Raw genomic sequence first — 14824 nt, forward strand, 5'->3', positions numbered from 1 at the left:
ATGGGCGTGTGGAGATGTGTCTCCTATGGATCTGTCCTTGGTGGATTTTCTCGGATCTGGTCATAGTTCGTCTACGTTGTGTTTCTTCAGGTTGGATCCTTCCAATCTACGCTACTCTTCATCGGCGGTGGTTGTTGTTCTAATGTACTGGTCCTATGGGGCCTTAGCATGATGACTTCCTGACTGTCTACCACAACAATTTTTGCCCAGCTCCGGCAAGGGAGGGCGATGACGGCGACGCGCCTTCGGCACGCTTCAATGCTTGTAGTTGTCGCTAGGTGGTCTACGGATCTAGATTTAATTTTCATTATTTCTGGTGTTCATTGTATTGCCATGATTAAAGATGAATAGATAGGAAATTTTGTCGCAAAAAAGAGGTCCATGGTAGTTTTTCCCCATCCTTTCTTCTTCTATAATAAGGGGAAAGCTGAAGGGATCATTTTTTAACATAAATAACTTTATTCATCATATAATAGCCACGCCATTTACAATATGTGGAAGAATAAAGTCAGGGGGATTGGAATCCCAAAATTCAGATAAACCAAGACCAAAGCAGTGCTTTGCTAAACAATCAGCAACAAGATTGGTTTCCCTTCCGCAATGAACAAAGTTGACATTTGAAAAGTCCATCGCCAGCAGACTAGTCTCGATGATGATTGGCACATCGGGACCCATGTAAGCATCAAGGTCTGAAACTGCCTCCAATGCATTTAAACTATCTGATTCAATGATTATATTGGAGCACCCGAAATTTGAAGCCAGAATAAGTCCATACCGAATAGCCTTTATCTCTGCCAAAACCACTGATGCTACATGAACCAAAGGCCAGGTTGCCACTGCAATAAAATTACCCCGGTCATCTTTCGCCACAGCTCCGCAAGATCCTGCCAAGGTCTCCGCATGAAATGACGCATCTATAGTAATTTTCACACAACCCGTCTCAGGTTTCTTCCGTATTTGATCAAATTTTTGAACTGGCTAATTCAGAGTATTTGAACGGAAGAAGTTCGTGGCCAATACGTGAATTGACATAGCCGTCTTATTAGGAGGTTGCACATGCACTCCTTTCCCGCTTGCCTCCTCTGCCACCAGATATACCACATGGCAACAAGGATAAACTCTGCCACCGGTATTTCATGTACCATAGTTCGAAGTTGTAGGAGTATCTCTAAGTTAATAGAACCAGACCGGTCCTGAGCTACCATACATCATTAGCCCTCGTGCATGTGAAGATACAATGTTGGATGTCCTCCAGGCCAACTTTGCATAGCGGGCATTGTGGAATCAGGGGTATGTGTCTACCCGCAAGGACTCCAAAGCAAGGTAAAACACCCTTAAGTACCTTCCATCTGAAGTGCTTTTATCTTCCACTGGATTCTCAATTGCCATAAGTCCTTCCAAATTGGGTTGATTTGGGACCTTCCGCGACAGTCTGAACGAGCAAAGTGGCTTTCGAACTGGTGATTGAACTCCACGTGGTTGGCCGAGCGTATTGAGAAAGTACCTGACCTAGTAAATTGCCATGCTACAAAATCTTCTACTACTTCAACGTGTAAGGGGATTTGTTGTATTCTGTACACATCAACAGGTAGAAAGATGTCACATAGGAGTTCAGCATCCCATTGACTCGTATGCGGATCGATTAATTCCTCCACTTTGGACAGCATTGTTCCTCCTCTTGGGGTAATAATTTTCCTTCACTCACTAGCAGGAATCCAGGGTTCACCCCAAATGTTAATATGTGATCCCGAACCAACAAGCCAAATGCACTCTCTCTTGAAAGTTTGGATACCTGCGACGATACTCTGCCATGTAAACGATGAACCCTTCTTTGGTCCAGCACTCAATATATCACCATTGGGGTAATACTTTGCTTTCAATACTTGTGCACACAGAGAATCAGGTCTTTGGGGATGTCGCCAACACTACTTTGCTAACATAGCAAGGTTAAAGCTGTGTAGGTCTCTAAATTTCATACCACCTTTCTTCTTTGGTACACACATTCTCCACCATGCAAACTAATGCATTTTCTTCTTTTCCTCTCCATCTCCCCACTAGAAGCCAGAAATCTCATCTGTAATTGATTTGCACACTCCCTTGGGCAGTTTAAAAATAGACGATGCATATGAAGGAATAGCTTGTGCAACAGATTTCACTATAATTTCTTTCCCTTGTACTGATAGGATTTTCTCCTTCCAACCCTTTAGGCGTAGACAAACTCTATCTATCAAGTGCTGAAAGAAGTCACTCCTGTCCATCCCAACCATCGTCGGAAGGCCCAGGTATTTATTTGATAGAGCTTCTGTTAAGATGTCCAGGATGCCACAAACACCTTCCCTAATCAACACTCTGGTATTGGGACTAAAAAATATACTTGATTTAGCTATGATAACACGTTGCCCTGAGCTAGTATAATAAGTATCCAAAATTCTTTTCAGAGTGTTTGCATTATGCTCATTCCTCTCATTAAGATAAGGGAGTCATCAGCGAAAAGAAGATGAGAGATTGATGGTGCATTCCTACAAACCCGTATACCTTCAATTCCACCAATATTTTCCTCATGAGCAAGCATGCTGGAGAGCCCTTCCGAACATAACAAGAAAAGGTACAGGGACAAGGGATCCCCCTACCTCAACCCCCTCATGGGTATGAACTCATCTGTCTCTGTGTCATTGAACCCGGTCTTGTAGCTGACAGAGGAAACACACTCCATAATCATATCCACCCATAGTGGATCAAATCCCAGCTTCAACATCATTTTCTTTAAGAAACCCCATTCAACCCGATCATATGCTTTAAGCATACCCAATTTAACTGCACAAACACCATCGGATCCATGGGTCTTCTTCTTGATTGCATGAAAACAATCATAAGCTACTAGCACATTATTTCTAATTAGTCTACCAGGGACAAACACACTCTGAGTTGGAGAAATCACCTCGGGCAGAATCTTTTTCAGTCTATTTGCCAGCATCTTGGAGATAATTTTATAAACCACATTACACATGCTAATGGGTCTAAAGTGGGTAATTACCTCTGGGCTATCCACCTTAGGAATAAGCACAACATTAGTGGAGTTCCACCCCTCTGGAATTTTTGTTGATGTTGCATCAAGAACCTCCTGTGTTAGCTCATCACCTACAATATGCCAAATCTTTTAAAGAAGATGGCATGGAGCCCATCCGAACCAGGGGCCTTCATGTCACCTATTTGGAACAAAGCTTATTTAACATCTTATTTTGAGTATGGTGTCATCAACAACATGTTCATATCTCTAGTGACCACCTGCTTAACAGTAGCTAGTAACCCATCATCAATAGCCCCTACATCCAAAGAGAAAAGGCTCGGGAAATAATCAAAGATAAGTGGTTTCAGGTTATCATTACCCTCCACCCACCCTTTTTTTCAATTTCTTAATTAAATTGCGACGCCTACGAGCTGATGCAGACTGGTTAAAAAACTTGGTGTTGCGATATCCACGGAGCAACCAATTCACACGTCCATGCTGCGCCCAGTAGATTTCTTCTTGTTCGAGTAGACTCTCATTAAGCAATGTAAGATCCTTTTGTTTTAACTTTGGTTCGATTGTATATTCCGCATGCATCAAGTTGTCCAACTCCTTCTAAGCCGTCCTCAAATGAGCACCCAGACCTCTAAGAATCTTATGATCCCAGTCATGCAGTTCTGTGTGGACATCCTCGAGTTTTGCGCTTGCCGAAGGGCATAGGCCATGCACCACTGCCTTCTGCCATGTCGTCTTGACCACCTCTTCCACTATCTCTTCTGACAGCCAACACGCTTCGAATTTCAGACTAGGTCGCGACTTGGGCGCCGCAACGCCCGCCAGGTATTCTGTGCCTAGGCAAATCGATCGATGGTCCGACTGTTGGGGAATGTAGCATGCAATTTCAAAAAAATTCCTACGCTCACGCAAGATCTATCTAGGAGATGCATAGCAACGAGAGGGGAAGAGTGTGTCCACGTACCCTCGTAGACCGAAAGCAGAAGCGTTAGCTTAACACGGTTGATGTAGTCGAATGTCTTCTCGATCCAACCGATCAAGCACCGAACGTACGGCACCTCCGAGTTCTGCACACGTTCTGCTCGATGATGTCCCTCGAACTCTTGATCCAGCAAAGTGTCGAGGGAGAGTTCCGTCATCACGACGGCGTGGTGATGGTGATGGTGAAGTGATCCGCGCAGGGCTTCGCCTAAGCACTACGTGAATATGACTGGAGGCGTAAACTGTGGAGGGGGGCGCCACACATGGCTTGGAACAATTGATGTGTGTTAGAGGCGCCCCCACCCCCGTATATAAAGGAGGGAGAGGGGAGGAGGCCGGTCCTAGGCGCGCCCCAAGTAGGAGGAGTCCTACTTGGGCTCCTAGTAGGATTCGCCCCCCCCCCTTCCTTTTATCGGAGGGGGAAAGGGGGAAGGAGAGAGAGAGGGAGAAGGAAAGGGGGGGGCACCGCCCCCTCCCCTAGTCCAATTCGGACTTCTCCCTTGTGTGTGGGGGGGCGCCACCCCTTGTGGGCTGGCTTGCCTCCCTCCTATGGCCCATATGGCACATATCTCCCCCCGGGGGGGTTCCGGTAATCCCCCCCCCCCCCCGGTACTCCGATATGTACCTGATACAATCCGAAACACTTTGGGTGTCCGAATACTATCATCCAATATATCAATCTTTACCTCTCGACCATTTCGAGACTCCTCGTCATGTCCGTGATGTCATCCGGGACTCCGAACAACATTCGGTCACCAAATCACATAACTCATATAATACAAATCGTCATCGAACGTTAAGCGTGCGGACCCTACGGGTTCGAGAACTATGTACACATGACCGAGACACCTCTCCGGTCAATAACCAATAGCAGAACCTGGATGCTCATATTGGTTCCCACATATTCTATGAAGATCTTTATCGGTCAAACCGTAATGACAACATACGTTATTCCCTTTGTCATCGGTACGTTACTTGCCCGAGATTCGATCGTCAGTATCTCCATACCTAGTTCAATCTCGTTACCGGCAAGTCTCTTTACTCGTGTCGTAATGCACCATCCCGCAACTAACTCATTAGTCATGTTGCTTGCAAGGCTTATCATGATGTGCATTACCGAAAGGGCCCAGAGATACATCTCTGATACTTGGAGTGAAAAATCCTAATCTCGATCTATGCCAACCCAACAAACACCTTCAGAGATACCTGTAGAGCATCTTTATAATCACCCAGTTACGTTGTGACGTTTGGTAGCACACAAGGTATTCCTCCGGTATCTGGGAGTTGCATAATCTCATAGTCAAAGGATTATGTATAAGTCATGAAGAAAGCAATAGCAATAAAACTTAACGATCATTATGCTAAGCTAACGGATGGGTCTTGTCCATCACATCATTCTCCTAATGATGTGATCACGTTCATCAAATGACAACACATGTCTATGGTTAGGAAACTTAACCATCTTTGTTTAACGAGCTAGTCTAGTAGAGGCTTACTAGGGACACGGTGTTTTGTCTATGTATCCACACATGTATCAAGTTTTCGGTTAATACAATTCTAGCATGGATAATAAACATTTATCATGATATAAGGAAATATCAAATAACAACTTTATTATTGCCTCTAGGGCATATTCCTTCACCGACTTCCCCACCTCTAGATTGCACAGCCCGGACATGGGATGCATCTCCATCCATCCGACGTTAGATACAGCACAATCCAAACATTCCCACAATCCTCCTCGAAACCATGTGAACTTGTCTCCATGGTAACCTATGTCCTCCAGGGAACAATCTGAAATTTCATCTTGGAAGGCCTGTAACCGCGATTGCTGCCGCGGCGCACCACCCTCCTTTTCTGATGAGAACAAAATCTCATTAAAGTCACCAATGACCACCCATGCCAGATTAGATTGAGCATGCAAGCCACGTATTAGCTGGTACGTTCGATCCTTGTTATCTCAACTAGGCTCCCCATACAATCCTAAAAGCCTCCATTCTCTTCCATCTGATTCCTCCACCATCACATCGATGACACTAAAAGTGGTAGTCCAGGAGTAGATCCTCGCCTCCTTCTTCCAGACTAAAAGCAAACCACCTTTTCTTCCATCAAGGCTTGGCGCAACGATTTTGTAGTCCATCCCCATTTAACTTCTCAAGTCCTCTGCCCTATCCTCATCCAAATGCGTTTCGGACAGAAAAACCGCATCTGAATTATGTCGCCTCTGGATGTCCATAAGCGAACGAACTGTCAGGGCTCCCAAGAGACCCCGACAGTTCCAACTTATTAGTTTCATTGCTCCCGGCGATCCTCCCTGGAGGAGGACGCCGATGAATTGTTTGGTGCATCTGAGGAGGACGCTGATGGAATTTCATGGCCGCGTATTACTGGATCATCTTTGAACGATCCGTCCACACGCACACACGCGATCGGACCTTCCGCAAATGCACGCACCAGTGCGCCGCCGCTTCGCGACTTCGGGTGGGCAGGTGTTTCAGCAAAACCCTCATAATCACCCCTATCGCTAGCAGCAAGCGGCATCAGCATCGTCGCACGATCAGGCGGCTTTGTGGGGATGCTGGGGGGAACGGCGGTGCCATCTCCAAGCTGGCCTTTCCTATGACACGAGTCATGAGGCAAAGCCACTCTTCGTAGATGGTTGCGGAGACCTAGCCCCGTGGACGTCATGGACTCCTTGCAGCGAGGCGCTGCTACGTAGACTCAAAGACAACAAAGACTGTGGAGACGGAATCAGACGGGCCTTCATCCATGACTCCGGTAGACTCCCGACCAGGGGAAGAGGTGGTGGCGCGAGATCGCACATAATCGCCGGAGCCCTAACCCTAGACGAAGCAGACTTCTCGGAACGTGCTTCAGGTTCGACTTAAAGGATCGTTTTTGTTTCTTATATGAGGGAAGGAAAACCTGGTTGATGTTTGGTAGGTAGACACGGACACAGACTGCCAGGCTCAAGGTGGCGCAGCGAATCGGACCGGTGATTAACTGCGTACTAGCACGAATCGGACCGGCTGGGTTGTGGCCTTGTGGGTTATATATACTATAACGAAGGACCGGGGCGACCTCAAATCAAAAGTTAAAATCTATATATAACTAGCTAATAACCATCGCAACCTAGCACGTACCAACACCGTTCTTTTGCTTGACTGAATTGAAGAAGCGATGGAATACTACGACGACTTTGCAGGTGCAAGCGAGCCAGCATGGGCCGGGATGAAGAGAGGCCACGAGCGGTCGGACGGCAAGCTCGACGCAGCGTTGACGGAGAAGCGCCACAAGTGCGGCGACAGTAGCTGGACGGCCGTCGCCGCGTATGCACCGGTGGCGGGGACGAAGCGGGCCTACGAGCGATCCGAGGATGAGTTTGACTTGTCGATAGATAAGAGGTACAAGTGCAACTACTGGGAGGACCCTGATCACGCGCTGATCCTGAAGCTCCGCGGGGGAAGGATAGCCAGGGGCGCCGCTCTCAGCAATATGGCTTGGCGCACCATCAAGGAACTCGACGACTGGTGCGACGAGCTTCAGGCGGCGCGCAAAAGCAAGATGTAATTAGATTCTAGTATTTTTTCTCTTCTTTTTCGCTTTGGCGGAGAGACGAACAATTTACAGGGAGTACTTTTTTTCGAGGGATACAGGGAGTACTTTTTACTGCTTCATGAGTCCAAGGAATTTATGTATGGTGTGTTTTTTTTCTTCTTCTTTTGAGCATGGAGTTTAAGTACTACGACATACACGTTTTTGCGGCTTAAATTAAACCGCAAAAACATCTTACAATACATTAGTGTGTTTTTGCAGTTTAAATTAAACTGGAAAAAATGTCTTCCATTAGTGTACAGAGGATGTAGACCTTTTTTAGAATGAGTTTATTTATGGAGTTAACTCACAAAAATCCCGTCTCTAAACACATAAAAACTACTGCTCCATTTTATCGAATGAAGTTCTTTTCCGTTGATTTCATACCGCCGACCGAACCACCTACCCCCGCCAACCGTGCTCGATGAGCGCTGCTGCTGCTGCTGCACACTGCCTTACGAGTGAAATGCGTAAAACCACCATAATAGTGTTCTGATCAACGAAAAGTCACCACTTTACAAATCATGGAAGTGGTCACCACACGTAACTCTTATGGCAAACAACACTGAACATTTTTTTACCTCATTTTGACTTGGCAAATTGCCCATGTGGCAAAAATCACGATGGCGTAAGACAAATGGACGTCAACGCTTTGTCACACCCAAACCTCCCACCCCTGCAAAGGAAAAAAAACTCCCACCCCAACGCGAGGGTCAACACAACCAAAAGCTTCATCCCTCGCCGTCCACCCCGGCTTCCACCTTCGCCACCCCCAAACTGGCCGGCGGAGAAGACGACTCACGGTGCGGCTGTACATGTGTAATGGTCGTTAGTTATTATATGGTCCATCATAAAAATAGACATTTTAGTTGTGTCTATGCATGACTGATCTGGTGACTAATCAAACAAACAAAAATTGGAATAGTCGATAGTTTTCAAGCTTCGGGTCGTTTTCTTTCGTCCACGACCCTTTGGTTAGGGTTTCTTGTGCCTTCCGCTGGTGCGCCGCCGGTCTACCTCGTCTCCCGTGGACGTAGGGCCATGGAGGTGTGGTGGATCCTGGCCCTTACCGGCAGGAGGGCTCCATTTTCCATCCTCTTTTAGTTTTTTAGGGTTTGTGTCCTGCTCAGAGGGGCGAGGCGCCGACAGCTCTCTAAAGATGGAATAAGATTCTCCCCGCCTATTCTCCGTCCCAGTGGTGATTCTAGCATCGTCGGAGGATGTGTGGAGGTTTGTCTCCGGCGGATCTTGCGGAATTTGGTTGTCGTTTGTCTTTGGTGGATCCACATGGATCGTGTCTTCGTTCGTCTGTGTTCATGCGTCTACAGTTTGGATCCTTTCGATCTACGCTTCTCTTAATTGGCGGCGATTGTTGTCCTGGTGCATTGGTCCTATGGGGTCTTAGCACGACGACTTTCCCGGCTGTCTATTACAATAATGGTTGCCCTGCTCTGATGAGGGAGAGGCGAGGAGGGCGCGCCTTCGGCTCGATCTAGTGCTTGTAGTCGTCGCTAGGTGGTCTATGGACCTAAATGTGTTTTGTACTTCTGGTGTTCTTTGTAGTACTTTGACAGATGATGAATAGGTCAGAAGTTATCCTCGCAAAAAAACTAAGCAAAAAATGCATCAATAAATAAAACTCAAAAAAGATATCTGGTTCGGCTAGCTAGATTGTTTCTTTCTCTTTTATACTAGAAGAAAAGGTGAGTAGTGTACGCCTGACCTGATTTGTTTTTCCAGGAAAAGCCTAGAAACGTTTTTTTTAACGGGAATATCTCATGCAGTAGTGTCTATCCAAGTTCTGGTGGTGAACTTTACAAGGGCGACAGTACACACAACAAAAGGGAGGACAAGCAAATGGTGTAGAGCTACGGATGGGTTTGTGACCATCAATGTTGACACAGGTTATGATGCCAACTTGGGGAGTGGTGCAACATGGGTTGTTATTCGAGATGATAAAGGCCACTTTGTGGCTGCTAGTAATCAGAAATTGTCTTCAGTGCTTGATACAACAACAGTGGAAGCAATATCTGTTCTTCATGGACTCTATCTTGCTAATAAGATGGGGGTGCATAAATTATTGATCCAGTCAAATAATTTGGAGGTAATCAATACGCTAAATGATAGAGGTTTTTTCGGAACAGCAGAAGCTCCAATTTTTGAAGACATCCTCATTCAGTTTATTTCTTTTACAAAAGTTTGTTTTGTCCATTGTCCTAGGGATGCCAATCTAGTTGCTCATTGCTTAGCTATAGATTGTGATTCACAACCAAATGTTTGGGTTGATAATTCGCCTAGTTTTATTATGTCGCTATTAATAGACGATGTAGCTGTGATTTGAGCAATAAAGTGTGCCATGATGGCATTTCCTCAACAACAACAAAATCAATCAAACTTACATCGTACGCTAAAAACTTTACAATAAAATCAGAAGGTGGATCCGCCCACATGGATGGAGTGTTTGCACAACCCCAGCTAGCTAGCTCACGAGCAAAAATATTTTCTTCTCGATTGCAATGCTCAATAGTTACCTTCCCGGGGTCTATTAGTATATCTCTACATTCTTCAAGAATAGGAGCTGCCACCATAGCATGACCTTCATTTAGACAGAGAGAATTCACCATGACAATATTGTCCATCCGCACCATTACGTTGCTACACCCAAGATTCTTCACAAGCTTTAGACCTTCGCTGATCCTGAAGCTCCGCGGGGGAAGTATAGCCAGGGGCGCCGCTCTCAGCAATATGGCTTGGCGCACCATCAAGGAGCTCGACGACTGGTGCGACGAGCTTCAGGCGGCGCGCAAAAGCAAGACGTAATTTGATTCTAGTATCTTTTCTCTTCTTTTTTCTTTGGCGGAGAGACGGACAATTTACAGGGAGTACTTTTTAGTTTTTACTGCTTCACGAGTCCAAGGAATTTATGTAGTGTGAAGTCTTTCTTTCTTCTTATGTGCATGGAGTTTATGTACCAGTACAACGTAGACGTATTCGCGGTTTAAACTAAACAGCAAAAACATCTTACATTAATGTGTTTGTGCAGTTTAAATTAAATAGTGCATAGAAGGAATCCCGCAAAAAAATAGTGCATAGAAGGAGTGTGGATTATTATTTTCTGAACGAGTTTATGTATAGAGTTAACTCACGATTTAAAATTCCATCTCTAAACACACAAATACTACTACTCGAGTTTAATGTATGGAGTTCTTTTCCATTGATTTGGCTTCATACCGAGCTACCGTCGCCAACCGTGCTTGACGGAAGCTGGCGGTGCACCCTACCTTATGAGTGAAATGCATAAAACTATCATAATAGTGTTCTGATCAACGAAAAACCGTCACTTTACAAATCACGTCACTAACCATTTTTAACCTCATTTTGATGTGGCAAATTGCCCACGTGGCAGCGCGAGACAAATGGACGTTAACGCTTTGTCAAACCCACACCCCCCACCCTCTGTAAAGGAAAAAAAAACTCACACCCTCGTGTGCAAGCCTGACCCAACGCGAGGGCCAACGCAATCAAAGGCTTCCTCCCTCGCCGTCCACCCCGGCTTCCTCAAACTCGCCACATGGCTGTACATGTGTCGCTTTCCGAAGCTCCTCGTCCCGCTACGATGTGCTCCGCCAGGGGATCTGACGTCTGGAGTGGTGGAACATTGGAGCGGGGAGGAGGAAAGGCTGATCCGTTTGCTGGTGGAGCTGCCTATATGCGAGTTGCCAGATGTCGGTCGCGGCAACCCTCACCCGAGCCTTGGCGCCACCCATGCATACCCGCGGATTTTGGATCCGATGGATTTTTTGAGCTACAAAATGTTTTTTTATTTTTAAATTGGAGAGAATCTAGGACGACATGAGCCTTTTTTTCCTTCTAGTGCATGTGGGAAGAAGGTTAGAGGAACCATTTTTAGGCCCTGTTAATTTTTACAAAAATAGCATGATAACTTAAATACATGACAATTGTTTGTTATTACTTACTCCCTCCGTTCTTTAATTTAAATCTTTTTAGAGATTCTAATATGGACTACATGCGGTGTAACATGAGAGAATCTACACTCTAAAATACGTCTATATTTATCCGTATGTAGTCCATATTCAAATTAGTGTGAGGTGTTGCATGACAGAGTCGTCATCGGGAGTGGTGAAGAAGCAATCACCCTTCGTAATCCATGACTGAGTAGCTACACTACAGAGATATCATAAGGAGTGCGTTACGAGGTATCACCCTCGACACTCGATAATAGCTCTGTAGAGTCGTACAACAAAGAGGGTGTGAGATGATGTGTCGGACTCTGGACGTCGATCACGTTGATCGAGTCATTGGTCATAAAGCAGGGGCAACAGGGACAAGGTGGGGGGTCACTGATGGATCACTAATCAACCTATACTAAGCATATAGGATAAGCAGGTAGGTAACAAATAGCAGGTTACAAAATCAGGCTATGCATCAGAATAGATACAAACGAACAACAGTAGCAAAATCTAATGCAAGCATGAGAGAGAAGGAATGGGCGATATAGGAATGACCAATGGGGTTTTGCTTGCCTGGAAGCTCTACTGAGAGTGGCTGAACGTCAGAGGTGTAGTCGTACTCTGGAGCAGCGTCAATCTCGATGTCTACCGAAGAGAGGAGGGGAAAGAAATAATAAAAATAAAGCAAGCAAGCGCATCACGATGCATGAAATGGCAATGTGCACTGCTAGGGGTGACCTAACACAAAGCTACACAGACAAAGAAAATATCTGGGAATGTTTTCCCGGCGTTTGGCATTTTTCGGACAGATGAATCGGAGGGAAATAATCCATGTTCATCCTGCTAGAGGCATGTGACAGATGAACGGATTGCATATTCGGATTCGTTGGATTTTTCTGAGCAACTTTCATATATAAATTATTTTCATCTGACTTACAGCTTAATTATATGATTTTTCAATTTTCTGAATTTTCTAAAATTTATTTAGTTCAAAAACATAAAATAATAATTGCTATGTGCACCCAGCAGAGTGCACACTGTGGCTGATAGTGGGCCCTATTGACTGGGTCAGCGGCCCAGCCAGCAGAGGCTGACTGGTGGGCCAGTTGCCCAGTTAGCAGGCTGACTGGGTCAGCTTTATCCACTGGAATTGTGGATAGCCCACCTGTCAGTGGCTGCAGTGTTAAACGGGATTAATTAAAACGTGGGTTAACTAAAGGGGGTAGGACCCACATGTCAGCATGTCATTAGGTTAGTTTAGTTTGTGCCTAAATAAACCCGTGGTTAATTTGGGCATGAGTCCCATTTGTCACAGACCAAATGGGTAATTAGGGGGCTGTCAGTGGCGTAATTTGAGGCTTTAAACATTAAGCAGAAGTCAAGTTAGGGTTCTAGCCGAGATTAACCATGCTCTAGATACCAATAATATATATAATTCCTTTAGATTAACTTACACATGATCTTAATCTCGTGACTAGAACACCTCTTATGCGGAATAATAGTGACTAACCGTGATTGGCAGGAATCAGCAGGAGATAGCCTATGGCTGCACCTTGGGGTCTCCGGCAGTGAAGACATGCCCGGGGAAGAAGGGCAGCACCACCTGGGTGACGTAGATGGCAGCAGGCGCTTGTGGAGCTGCAGCAGCTGGTCCAGGAGCCTCGCTGGTGGCAGCAGGAAACCGCCGGCACTGCCTTCACGGCGGCCGATGGTGGTCGATGGTCTTCACATACCTCACCACATGTTTAGGATCGGCAGTTGGGGGGCTTTGATCGTGGTTCTGTTATTTGTAACAAACCCCCCCCCTTTTCCTTATATATGTGTGTGTGTTGGATACATGGAACCAAAACCAAAAGTTGTTATATGTGCTCCCGATCAAGGCACAATCGTGAGAGGGCGGAGACTTTGTCTCCCTTATTTTTCTCTTGGTTTGTTTACCGTGAGATCAATTCCAACACGGTGAGGTTCTGGAGGCCGACCTCCTCCTGCCCGCCGCAATCCCTGGCCCAGCTGAGGCCGAGGCCGAGGGCGGCGCCCTCCCAGTCCCACATGCTGAGGGCGGGGATCTTCCTGCCGCGGCTGAGGTCGACCTGCCCCCGCCCGCCGACGCCGAGGGCGGTGATCTTCCTCCGGTGGAGCGCCTACCGGTCAAGCTGGTGGACACCTACATCGAGATGACCGGCGTCCGCGCGCAGGTGCAGGTTGTCTACCAGGGGTGGCAGCAGGTGCGCGCAGACACGCAGGATCCTGTGGCCTGGAAGACCCTCGGGGCAAAGCTCGGGATGGTCCTAATTTCCAGGATCAAAAGGCTTTTCTAACCCATGCCGGCAACATTAACATAAATGGGTAAATGGTAAGCCTTAGTAAGCGGGACCGCAAAGACTTTATAAATCAAACATCATAGGTTTGACCCTGGACTCTATCTTTCACAATAGAAACATAATATCAATGGTTTTGGCAATACCAATTGACTTGTTGTTACTCAAATAGAGAACTGCGTGTTCATATTGCAGTATGTGGTTACAAAATGTTGTCTGTCACCATAATTTCAGGAATAAAACTTCTTGACATACAACCTGCCCAATAGCCTCTTAACATGCCACATAAGTAACTGCATTATTTCTAATGCCATTAGTGTCATTATAGAGCTTTTCCACGATATAGCTCCATGTGCGAGAGTGAGGATGTAACATAGCATGGAAACTTTAAGATCCACACATCTCGCAGAAACAATGTCTGAATGTCTTAGGATATCGAAGATATTAGACTTCGTATTAGTGAGCATGTAAACTTTATTGTCTTGCATATTTGTAAGACATTTGGCGGCTCTTCCAGTGGTCCATTTCTAGACTTACTTCTATATTTTCCAATTATCCCGATCACAAATAAGGGCATGTTCATACTTGAATACACATATTGCTTCTGACAGTTGAAGCATAAGGAACCGACATTATCTGATCAGTTCATAATGGTTCCTTGGACACTAAAATGTCCACCTTTATTGCCCTTGACTTTAGTAGCAGGTGCAATACGAGTACTACCACATAATATATTTTCTCTTTCGTACTCTATCAATCAATCGTATGTCTTCATAATGAAACTTATACTCCTTTTGGACCTATATCTTGGCGAAACTCTATACATGCAAGGTATGAGGCATCACCAAGATCCTTTATGTCATAAATGGAAGATAGAAAATTCTTGGTTTGCCCAAAATATTCCATCTCCACAAGGTACTGATCTTACTCCCCCTCGT

This window comes from Aegilops tauschii, chromosome 3, assembly GCF_002575655.3.
Source record: "Aegilops tauschii subsp. strangulata cultivar AL8/78 chromosome 3, Aet v6.0, whole genome shotgun sequence".
Taxonomy (NCBI): Eukaryota; Viridiplantae; Streptophyta; class Magnoliopsida; order Poales; family Poaceae; genus Aegilops; species Aegilops tauschii.